This window comes from Festucalex cinctus, chromosome 8 (genome assembly GCF_051991245.1).
Source record: "Festucalex cinctus isolate MCC-2025b chromosome 8, RoL_Fcin_1.0, whole genome shotgun sequence".
Lineage (NCBI taxonomy): Eukaryota > Metazoa > Chordata > Actinopteri > Syngnathiformes > Syngnathidae > Festucalex > Festucalex cinctus.
The window spans coordinates 8738690-8751222 of record NC_135418.1 but is presented as its reverse complement, the minus strand read 5'-3'; the positions used below and the strand labels follow the sequence as shown (position 1 = coordinate 8751222).

The following is a 12533-nucleotide window of genomic DNA, read 5'->3' as shown; positions in this document are numbered from 1 at the left end:
TGGCGGCCCCGTGGCTTCAATAGTCTATGGCCTGTCCAGCACGAGGCTGTGGATGGGGGGGCTCGCGGGATTATTGTTATTTTTGCATTGGTCGCAGATTTATCAACTGCTTGAGCTATTTTATTTATCAACTGTTTGACCTACTCGCATTGACGCCCTCCCTCCATCGCAAGGGGCGCACTTGTCTTCAACGTGATGTCACACTAGAAGGGTCTATAGCAGGGGTGTCCAAACTTTTTCATTTCAGAGCCACATACAGAAAATCAGAAGGACGCAAGGGCCACATAATGCTATGAAGAGAAATTGTGTTTAGTCCTAAAAGTTGTACAAATAATTTATTTGGGCTTTTGCATATTTAGAAAAATGCTACACTATATAAATCATTTAATTTGTAATATGGCGGTAGGGTTATTATAGTTTTGGAATTTTTCATTTTATTTAGTTTTTATTAGTTTTCAGGAGGGTTCTGTTAGTTTTTTATTAGTTTTAGTTCTTTAATAACTGCTTAGTTGAGTTTAGTTTTAGTTAGTTTCAGTATTAGTATTATCCATCAATCAATTTTCTGAACCGCTTACTCCTCACAAGGGTTGCGGGGGGTGCTGGAGCCTATCTCAGTTGGCTCTGGGCAGTAGGCGGGATACACCCTGACCTGGTCGCCAGCCAATTGCAGGGAGTATTAGTATTAGTTGTTTTTTTGTTTTTTTTAAATGTGTATTACTTATACACAATATTTAAAAAACACCATGGGAGCGACGTCATCCGAAGGTAATTTTCTATTGGCTGCGGCTACATGACGTCACTTGTGTGACATACTTTCAAACCATTATTCTGGTTGATATCAAAATAAATCTATTAAAAGTCACACCAAAGACTAAAATGAAGGACATTTTTGCTATAATTATAGTTTTTGTTAGTTTTGTAAACATAAAATGTAATTTCAGTTAGTTTTCATTTTAAGTATTTTCGTTTTTATTTTATTTCGTTGACGAAATTGTTTTTTGGAATTTTTGTTTTAGTTATTTCATAAATTTTAGTTAACTAAAATAAGCTTTAATAGCACCTGTGTTTTTCAACACCTTCCCTTCTTACTTTGAACATCTCCAAACATTTTTGTTTTTATTTTATTTGAACTGAATCAAATGCCATTTTTAGCATATTTCGCGGGACTCTAAAAAATGGACGGCGGGCCGCAAATGGTCCCTGGGCTGTAGTTTGGACACCACTGCCCTACACTTTCCGCACCCAGTAATATGAATCACTACTGTATAAAATGAGTTAACTTTAAATTCATTATCTATATGTCACAGATGTCTGTTACCACTCTGCATCAGATATTTTATCAACTGCCACCATGTGTTTTATCCATGTCATCTCTCACTAATCTGTTTCTATTTAACAAATCCACCCCCCTCCCGCGTCTCTTCATCATTTCAGTCTTGAACTCCTATGCCCCACCCCTCTAGGTTGATCTGGTCATTTTTGCAATCACTGCCCCCAGCATTCTCAGCCCTTCATCCCTTCTGTCCACTGCTGCTGTCTGTCTTAACCCACTTTCAAGAGCAAACAATAGAGACAATGGCGAGCGAGGCCCTGAGGCAGCGGGAGGGGATGTAGATCGCAGGGCGAGTGAAACCATCAAAAGACTGCTCCCCACAGAGAGCGGGAGAGGGAGAGACAGAGTGAGAGATGCCTACTGCCCATCTGCTGAGGTGCTGAAAGGAAAGAAGGGGGTTGCAAGAGATGGTGACAGATGACAAAGAGAGAATTAGATTGTGATCTGCGCCAAGGATGGTGAAACATACTCCCGCTCACATCCTCACCTTATTATAGCGCTTTTAAAAATATCCCCAAAGTTGGTGCATGCAGAAAAAAAGTTACATGTGAAAATAAATGATGACATTCATTTTCTAGTGCTGTAAAAGTTAACTCATTGATTAATCACGAAAAATCGCATTACTGTTTTTTCCAATTGTTGAAACACAATTTTGCAAGCAAGTCTGGTTTTATCAAAATATGCAACACAATTCACAAAACCATACACCCGAACTACAAAATTCTCACATATCCTTCAAAAGGAAGCACTGCGACCAAAACTACATATAGTTTTGGTTGCTCTGATTTCATTTGAAAGTTGTCTTCTTTGGCCATGAACTTAAACTGCTCCTACTTCTCACTCTTCCCCTCCCTCTCTTACCCTCCTTCATCTTCCTCTCGGCCACGTCTTTCATCTTCCTCTCGGCCACGTCTTCCATTGTTGTTAAAAAAAAAAAAAAGTGCTCACCTGTGCTCTTTTTTTTTTAGTGGTTACTTCCTGATTGAGGTGGTAACAATTACCATTGAGGTGTTTGGCCATTTAGCTCACGTATTTTCATTTTGAATGGCAGTGTTTTGCAATGGCAACATGTGACCTTATGTCCCATTGTTGTGTCTTATGCAGGTGAACCGTGTTCAGTGCATTTAAAAAATTGCCGTTTTGAATTGCAAAATGTGTGTAAATCAGAAAATGTGTTCAGAGTTTGAGAATTGAGGTTTTGCTCTCTGTGTGTCACTTTAAATAATTGTGTTATGCATGTCATTTTAGTGTTGTAGCAATTGTGAAAAAAAACTGTAATCATGTATTAACACAGATTAATCACAATATTGATTTTGAATGAACCTTTAGCTTGACAGTGGATACGTTAAAGGTAGGAAAGGTTGTGTTTGAACAATCAACATAACTACATGCATTAAAGTAAATGTATTTTACATACAGAATATTTGTTCATTTCAAAATATTGGGGTCATTTTTTTTTAATTATGCAAGTAATTAACTGATTAGAAAAAGAGGTGGATGAGGGTAATTAGTGGATCAAAAAAAAAAGAAAAATGTGGAAGACATCCTCGTATGGTGTTTTTTGTTTTTATTTTTTTTATGTAATGGATACATTGTTTACAAATCTCTGAACGGTAGTTTAAAGGTACAGTTAATCAATTTTAAAGAATTTATCGTGATTTATGCTTCACAATTTTTTGCTTTAGCCAAGAAAGAAATGTTCTGGAAAAATGATTTTGTGTTTGTTTAATGTGAGACTTGTCATGCATTAATACACTTACCACTCTATTGATCTAGGAAAGTGTTAACCGTGATCAATAAAGCAATACCATCTAGTCAAAGAGGAGTGTGAAAGGCCACAGGCTAGTGAGTGCAACCAAAGGCAATCCTTTGTTAACTGGTTATCTTCATGATGAAGAATGACTTTTGTTACAACTAACTAGCAAGCTGTAGTCCATCAGCTTCAGGAAAAAAAAAAAAAAAAAAAAAAAAAAAGAAAAAAAAAAAAAAAAAAAAACTTTTTAGGGTGACAGATGGGATATATGGTGGGAGCAACCCTTCAGGCGTCAATCTTTGGCACAGGCTTCAAGCTTAACAATGGCACTGAAAACTTAAAACTATGTCCAGAAATTGAGACGTATAACGTCTGCTCAGGTTTACTCTTAAGTTGCTTTGAAACAGCAGTTTGGCCCATTCAGAACACAAAACATCAGGTTACTTATAATGTAAATAACGCTACAAGCATTCAGGTGAGGATGCTTTTATTTATTACATAGAGAACATGACAAAAAAAAGAAAATACTACAATAATAAATTCAAGAGACTGCTCTGGTGTTTCACATTCAGTCATCTTAAGTAAAGATGTGCCTTCTCTGGCCTTATTATATCTGAAAAGGCCAATGTGTCATATCTGCCCATTGTAATGCTGAAGCCAAACAGCATTTGATGAGTTACAGCTCTGGTGCAGCACACAAATGCATCCATTAGTCTCCTCGCCGCAGAAGACGTTTAAAAAAAAAAAAAAAAAAAAAAAAGGGAAACAATCAATGTAAACTGGTGGACTGTATGATATTGCTAAGCTCATACATTATTTTTGATACATCTGCACAACAAAGAGCCATGTGACATATTATTTTTGTAGAACCTAAACAGGGAAAGCAAGAACCTGCGGTACAGTACATGTCAATGTCAAGACATACAAAACAAATGATACAAGCAGTATAAAAAAGTTGAAGTATCCTGACAACATCTGTCTGACCAGCAGCTTTGACCAAATAAGATGCTTTGTCTCAGTGGATCTGATCTGCTGCTCGTATTTTAATCTCAACTACAAGTCAGCTCGATTTAGATAGTAGCCTGCGGCCAAATGGTTGTTGGAGTTTTGTCGGAGCGCATCATCTGAACACACTTACGACCTTTGTCTGCTGCCAGGATTTCCTCATCGCTGCTTCGTCTGCAGATATTAGAGTCAATTCTGGATCCCACCCAGTAAGCTTGGCCCGACATTTACAGTATAGAAATATGTCCTGAATCTCAAAAGATCTAATATATAAAGCTCATTTTAAAAATCAGTATTTATAGTCTAAACACTGATGAAAACACAATACAACACATTTGTAAATTGTATGAAAAATGTTTTACAATTGACATTATTTGCTTTTCAGCTGGCGGGAACTGGGCCAGGTTCCAGTTACTCACAACTCTGAAGAGAACGAGCGGTGAGGCTACTGAAATTGGATGGAGAAGATGAGTACATTTCATGCAAAGAGACCATGGGATCAGCAAAAAAATAAAATAATAAAAATAAAATGGAAACCTATTATCTAGTACAGTGGTGTCCAAACTAAGGCCCGGGGGCCATTTGCGGCCCGCCGTCCATTTTTCAGTGGCCCGCAACATGTGCTAAAAATAGCATTTGACTCAGTTCAAATAAAATAAAACAAAAATGTTTGGAGATGGTCAAAATAAGAAGGGATGGTGTCGAAAAACACAGGTGCTATTAAAGGTTATTTTAGTTAAAGCTACTCTATGTAGGTTTTCCCCAAAAAATATCTTATAGCCTTTTTATTTGACCATTTATGACGGAAACATATTCTAATTAGTAGATCAACATCTTAGCTGTTCACAATGGGTACTCCTACAAGCCTCTGGCCAATATTATTTAGGAAGCGTCCGGTCCGAATCCTTCGAATTTCCCGCCCTCTGTCTGCGGGATGTGACGTTATTCGCGTCATCGTCAGTTGTTTCCTGTCGCGCGAAGACGGAACTAGTACAGATTTTCGCTGCCCCAGACACCCGCTGTTACTCCACGGAAGGCTGCTTAAAAAAATAAATAAATGAAAACAATGTCAAGTCCCATGAAAAAAAAAAATCTAAACTTGATAGTGACCGACACGCAAGAACGAGAGTGAACATTGGTTTGACATTTCAGCGGTGGAGAGAGTTGAGATCTGACTTGGATTAGAAAAGTGATTCACAGTTGGCTTTCTTTCTACTCCAAAAGGTAAGAAGCGAGTATCTTGACATTTAGAAAAAAAGTGTTGTTTTCAAATAGCAGTAACCTCAAGATCGATCACTTCTCGGTCGTAACTATTGGGGTGAAAGTGAGGTGGACGGCAACATTTAGCGTGAAAGGGGCGGCAAAGTTGAATGTAATAGAACAGAATGACTTTATGAAGAACAGACGTTCCATTCCGCGGCGTTTCAATCAGGCTAAATGTCGCCTTATTTTCCTCCATGAAAACAGCCTATTGTAGCTACATTATGCTAACGGAATGTGAACGGTACTACTGAATGGCGATAACATTCATGGCCGTATCACACTAAGTAGTGAATGGGTCTATATGTTTTTCACAATCGTCAATTTCCATAAATGACAGCCCACCTTTCGGCTCATGCACAATGACGCTAGACTGGGGGCGACATACACTAATAATGACTAGAATCAGGTTGACGTCCGTTGAGCGGGGTGATTACAATATGTAACTGCATATTAACATCGGAATGAGGTCCAATTAATTGACGTAATTTGCACATCGTTTTGGAGTACAGCACATGACTGGACTGCGACCGACTAAAGCAATATGATCTGCACGTCCCGTGGACATCAATTGTTTAGTGGGGATCGAGAGTCTCATTCCGTGAAGTGGCCAGCTTTGTATAACATTATAAAACTTCTTACCTCTGAAAACAAAAGTTTTATTGTACATGAAGAGCCCAGTCTTCAGTATTGAGGTCGTGCACGTACGAGTGCGCGCAGCGTGTACGAGCGTGCAGTTTGTTTTCGGCCACAGGTGGCAGTAGAGAGTTGAAATTTAAAATCTTACATAGAGCTGCTTTAACTAAAACTAAAGAAATAACTAAAACTAAAATTCAAATAAACAATTTTGTTAAAGCCCCAGTGTGTAGCTCACGACCGCCATCTATCGGTCAAACAAGATAATGCAATGATTTTAAGCACACGAACTACGGCGTCCCAGAGAGACCCTACTTCAACAGCCTACCACCAATTTCACCGGAACAGAACGCAAACAACTTCTGGTATTCCCTCGAGTGATGACGTAAGTTAATTGCATTTGTTAGACATACTGTACAGATCCCTAATAATTGTGATTTAGTCATTTAATTTCAGAATTAATATTTTTGTCGGCATTGTTTGGAAATACTGTACGTCAGCTAATGATAATGGCTATCTATGTTCATATTTGTTAGTGTAACTAAACCATGCAACAGAGAACACAGTTATGTTATACGTTTTATAGACATGTGGACCATCTCAAAGGGGGCGAGAGAGACGACGAGGAAGAGAACGCGGTGCCTCGTAACGTACAATTATGTCATCATGGAAAAATAATTCCATTCGAGCATGCATGTGAATGGCTCAAAACATACCTTTGCTTGGAATATGTGGTATTTAGATTACATAGTTTGCTGATATGTTTAGTATATCGTGCAAAAATAATGGTGTTAACTGAACGACACATCTGCAACTCAGACTCGTAACCCCCCCGTGTCTTGTTGCTACTAACCACTCAGAAAAGTGCTGCTTACAAAAACATTTGAAACCCTTTACTCAGATATCGATTTGTCACCATGTTGAACAATTTTACCTAATAAATATCACTAAGCAACTTAATTAGTTTTGATTGAAGATACAACAGCTTCCTTGTACTTCGATGTGCAGGAATTTACATGGCTTTCACAAATAGTCTTGCTCATATAATAATGTACTTCATTGGCTCAGTGACTTTCAGTTCATTGTTTGGTACCTCATCTGACATACAATTGTTACCTTCTTGCAGAGACTCGTACAGGAAATGACCATGGAGGAACATGAAGATATCCAAGTCCAGCTGATAGACTGACACCAAGAAATACTTTTTGACACATCAGCACCACCATGATTTCCTGTACCTGGATCCCACATCAGCACCACCATGATTTCCTGTACCTGGATCCCACATCAGCACCACCATGATTTCCTGTACCTGGATCCCAGACTGCAGCACCTTGGTGGACTTGTAGCAAATAAGTGACACTTTCCCAGATCCTTGAGGACAATACAAAGGTTTTTTACCTGGCATATAATTAGTCCATGTCTGACACTTGTTGTTGTAGTTTGTATAACTTGTATATTGTTGTTGTGTGTTAATTTGTACATTTTGAATAACTAAAAAAATACTATTTCCTTTGGCGTCAACATGCAGTGTTCATTCGACACCTAACCTAACACTATTTTACATGACCAGAAATGTAAAACATCAAAAGCCTGGAGAATTATTATAAATGCTTGCAATGACAAGGAATTCTTCATTGGCCAATGAATGTAAGGTACAGTACATGAAAATGAATGAATAAAATAAAGTAAAATAAAAGTCTACATGAAATGAACATATTAACTAAAAAAAAAAAAAAAATGCTGTTAGAATATAATGAGCTACATGAATTGCAGTTGTTCCAGAATTTTACCAATACGCTGTGCATTTCAAAATATGGAAAATAGACATACAGGTTTGGGCCAAAAGTAGTGTTACAGAGCAGGTATGTGTTGTACACAGCTAAAATATCTGATTAACTCAATACCATGATGGGTTTTTTTTTGTGTGTGTGTGTGTGTGTGTGTGCTGACATTGCCCCCCATTAACATTGCAACATTCCTCAAACTCTCCCGAACACAGTATGATCTGTAACACTACTTTTCGCCTACTCTATGATGTTATTGGGGCAAAATTAAGGAAGGCTTGTCCATTGATTTTGTGAACAGACTGCAGTAAAAATGAAGTCACTTCAATGTTTGCTGGTTTTATTAAGTTTGACATGCTCCTTGACTGCACAAGTACATGTTATGGAGTGAGGGCATGTTCCCACCAACGATGATATCATATTCTTCAAAGGCTTGCTGAGGAAAGTGAGGGAGGAGTCACTCCATGGCTTCAGACACCTGGTCAGCAGGTCCTGTGTAAAACAAGTGGTGCTTGTACATGTGACCATTCCGTATTGCTTCACACAAAAAGTTCATGTAGTGTGCAATGCCGTCCATATGTAAATGACATACCAAGACGTCGGCTGACTTCAGTTTGTTGCAGCTCAGATATGGTAGGTGGAGATACTGGTGGTACAACACCGAAGCCTTCTGGGGTCCTCCATTCAAGTGTCCTCATTCGGGGCATTCCAATATGGCTGCTGACTCTCCCCTTGATATTTTTTTTTCTTGCAGGTCGGTGATGTATTTAAACGGTGCATGAATGCTTGTATACATCAGAATATGGTTCTGGAACCCCTCAAGTTTGGCTGTTGATCTAGTGTGACACAAACAAAAACACAATTATAAAATAAAATAGAATAATTGATGATACTACTATATGTCACCAACTTTCCAACAAAGCCCCCAAAATAGAGGTAAGATCTTTAGTTTTTGGGCCCAAAACATTGTATTAGCTAGATAAAAGTAACTTGACTGCATACTGCATAGAATATGCAAAGGCTGCTTGCTTGTCGAATTTCCGTGGAAAACGTGGCAGCCTGTAAATTCTTGTGCACCCAATTACACAATGGACCAGTACACACTTGAGTGAGAGAGTTCAGACTCTAGCAGTGCTTACGGTACAGCCAGCATTTAAGTCCAGAAAGTTATTCCCTGCCGAAAATTAATTTCGAGAACACTATTTTCACCAACCACAACGAAAATAATTTTCAACTCCTCCACTAATACAGTATGCTTTAGATTCTCTATTGAAGTTATGGGCAAATATACCTCCGAAATCACAGTTACATTACATTACACAATAACTTGCGCATTTACTCTAAATATAACGTGCCAGCGGGAATCTTTTTTTTTTTTCAAAGCAAGTAGCTACATAACGAAATCGTTCGAGTGGTGCGGAGTTGCTAATCAACAGATACAGTGATCGTAAAACAAAGGTACGAACATCGTATTAATTAGTACGGAGTATACTTTTTCTCTCGCTCTCAAAACGTAAACACAAATGTACTCTTACTTACCGGTCAAGTAGAAAGCAGTCGAAGGCACCGGCACGTCCCAAACCTAGTCTGTTCCTCATTTCTCTCCATCTGGCAAATGCGGCTACAATATAAACTCTTGTTTTGTCGCGCTGAAATAAAATAAATTCCCAAAGTAAGTGTGATGCTTGATAATGCTCTCTTCGGGGACCGGAAACTCTTCTTCTTCGTGGACATGCGGTCGCCATACAAACCGGAAGTGCGTTCCAAAAACGCGTTAAGAAATGGAGCGCTGAAATTTGTCTTTGACGGCACCCGTAGCAGAAAGATGGCGGCGAAACATGGCAGACACTAGCAGGCGAGGCGCGGACATGTAAGATAATTTGCGATTTCTAGACTAACCGTTATATTTTAAAAAAGTACGTTTATGCGATACAACATATCTTTTTACATACTACTAACACAAACAATTGTTTTTTTTTTCCGAATGATTTATTATTTCACCACTAGATGCCACTGTATAATACTGAGTGTACCTTTAACGAAATAAATTAAAAACAAAAATGCTTTTTAAAAAATGAAAACTAACTGAAATTCATCCTATGTTTACAAAACTAACTAAAACTATAATTATAGCAAAAATGTCCTTCGTTTTAGTCTTTGGTGTGATTTTTAGTAGATTTATTTTTATATCAACCGGAATAATGACGTTTGAAAGTATGTCACACTAAGTGACATCATCTAGCAGCAGCCAATAGAAAAGCACTAAAAGATGACATCGCTCCCATGGCAGTTTTTTTTTTAAATATTCCGTATAAGTAATACACATTTAAAAAAAAAAAAAAAATACTAATACTGAAACTAACTAAAACTAAGCATTTATAAAACTAATAAAAACACATTTTTAGGACTAAACACAATTTCTCTTCATATCATTATGTGGCCCTTGCGCCCCTCTGATTTTCTGTATGTGGCCCTCAATTGAAAAAGTTTGGACACCCCTGATCTAGTAGTTCTTTAATGAAGTCTTATTGGATGACTTGAATTGATGTTTTGCTGTTGTCAATGTTTATCAGAAATCCCTTTTAGAAAAGAAAACATTCATCGATCCGTGTGATCCATCCAGTAATCTGAATTTAAAATAATTATTAATGTACACACTTATTTATTACTGCATTCAATGCTGCTTCCGATTACTGGCTAACTTGCCAATACCCAGACACTGCCGGTCCCAAGTTGGGCCAAAAAAAAATAAAAAATGGCTGGGCTGTGTCTGGAAGCACATCTGGCTGGCTGTTTAAAAGATGTGCCAAGCAAATCCTGCGAGTGACTCGCTGGCGAGCCCTGATGGGATAAGCCAAAAGTTGCAACAATTCAACAGTCAACATCCCTTGCAGTGCCTGCGCTATACTTTGTCAACAGCTCTCTGCTGCCCCCAGCTGGACAACTGAAAGCAGTTGGGCAAGGTAGTCGACTGGTTTCATTCATTTGGAAAAGCCAATGGAAATCTAATCTGCATTAAAACATTTGGTAGAACTGAAAACGTAATGGCGATATGTTTTGTTTTCTTATTTGTTGTTAATATTCTAAAGGATACAAATGTGTTTTATAGCATTTTTTTTTTTTTTGTCTGCCATAAGATCCATGTATTCATCTCAGTGGTGGTCTCAGTGGAGGCTGTTGCCTGGAGCAACAGACTCCAAAATGCTTCCCTGCCTCCATCCAGCCCTCTGTTCTCTCCATATCCTGCTTATCCTCCACACCTGGCAACCAGCCAGCACTGTACCATTGGCCCCCCAGCGCTGCCCTCTACACTACAATACAGCACACTATTGGCCATATCAAACATGGCTGATGAAGAACAAAAAATTATGCACTTGTGCAGCTCATGAAACAGCAGAAGCATTTGAGAGTTCAAGTCCAACTGTCAGGAGACATGATGCAGTAATAAACAGTGGTGGTTATGGAATTAATGACTCCCTGGGCAGGTGGCCACATTAATTCATTATCCTCTTAATTTGTTGTTTGAGAAGCAAATTTTCATGATGGTGTTATGAAGGGGTGATGTTTGAGTGATGTTTTGTCTCAAGTTTCAACTGAGGTGAGTTCATGTCCTGTTCAGTGTGGGTTCATGACCGTGACGTCAAGTGTCAGGTACTGATGTAACAAGTGTCTGTTTACAAAATGTGATGTTCGTGATGTCAACCTTTAATCCTTTAGGTGATGTCTGGACCTATGTGATGTCGTTCTTTAGTCCTTTACAATTCACTCTGTAGGTGCAGTCTGAGAATTGTGTGTGGTTTGCCGGATTATTGTCCACCTGTCCTGTGTACTGCGTCTCTGGGTTTCTGCCTCTCGATGTGAATAAATAGATAAAATCTTATTTGTGTCTGCATTTGGGATCCAAACCGCTCAGTACACAACACAAATGAGTTTTTTAAAAAAGCATGCATAAATGTATCATGAAGTTAAGTAGCTTCATTTGAAAACAATATGAGTTGGATATGAGTTTGAAGGTAATCGTGGTTACAGTAGTTGGAACCCAGCCAGACTTCGGCCTTCCTGGGTGGAGTTTGCATGTTCTCCCCGTGCCTGCGTGGGTCTTCTCCGGGTACTCCGGTCTCCTCCCACATTCCAAAGACATGCATGGAAGGTTAATTGGGCGCTCCGAATTGTTCCAAGGTGTGATTGTGAGTGTGGATGGTTGTTCCTATCTATGTGCCCTGCGATTGGCTGGCAACCAGTTCAGGGTGTACCCAGCCTACTGCCCATTACCCGGCTGGGATAGGCTCCAGCGCCCCCGTGACCCTTGTGAGGAGGAAGCGGAAAGTGATGGATGGATGGATTTACTTTGGAAGAGAGAAACACCGTGACAGCTGATTTAAGTGAGGCCAGCATGCTCCAATTTCAACTTTCTGGTTTTCACACTCACTTTTTATTGACTATTTACTCACTATTTATTTATTTATCCATCCATCCATCCATTTTCTTGACCGCTTATTCCTCACAAGGGTCGCGGGGGCTGCTGGCGCCTATCTCAGCTGGCTTTGGGCAGTAGGCGGGGGACACCCTGGACTGGTTGCAAGCCAATCGCAGGGCACACAGAGACGAACAACCATCCACACTCACAAGCACACCTAGGGACAATTCGGAGCGCCCAATTAACCTGCCATGCATGTCTTTGGAATGTGGGAGGAGACCGGAGTACCCGGAGAAGACCCACGCGGGCACGGGGAGAACATGCAAACTCCACCCAGGAAGG

At 39.3% G+C, this 12533-nt stretch overlaps 1 long non-coding RNA gene across 1 annotated transcript; it reads right to left on the bottom strand.

Moving 5' to 3' along the window:
* Positions 1–6559: 6559 nt before the first annotated feature.
* On the bottom strand, positions 6560–9914 carry LOC144024519 (uncharacterized). Its single transcript, XR_013284791.1, has 3 exons — positions 9314–9914; positions 8367–8610; positions 6560–8266 (listed from the first exon to the last, which is right to left on the bottom strand). It is a non-coding gene; the product is annotated as an uncharacterized LOC144024519 (long non-coding RNA).
* Between the last annotated feature and the right edge of the window lie 2619 nt (positions 9915–12533).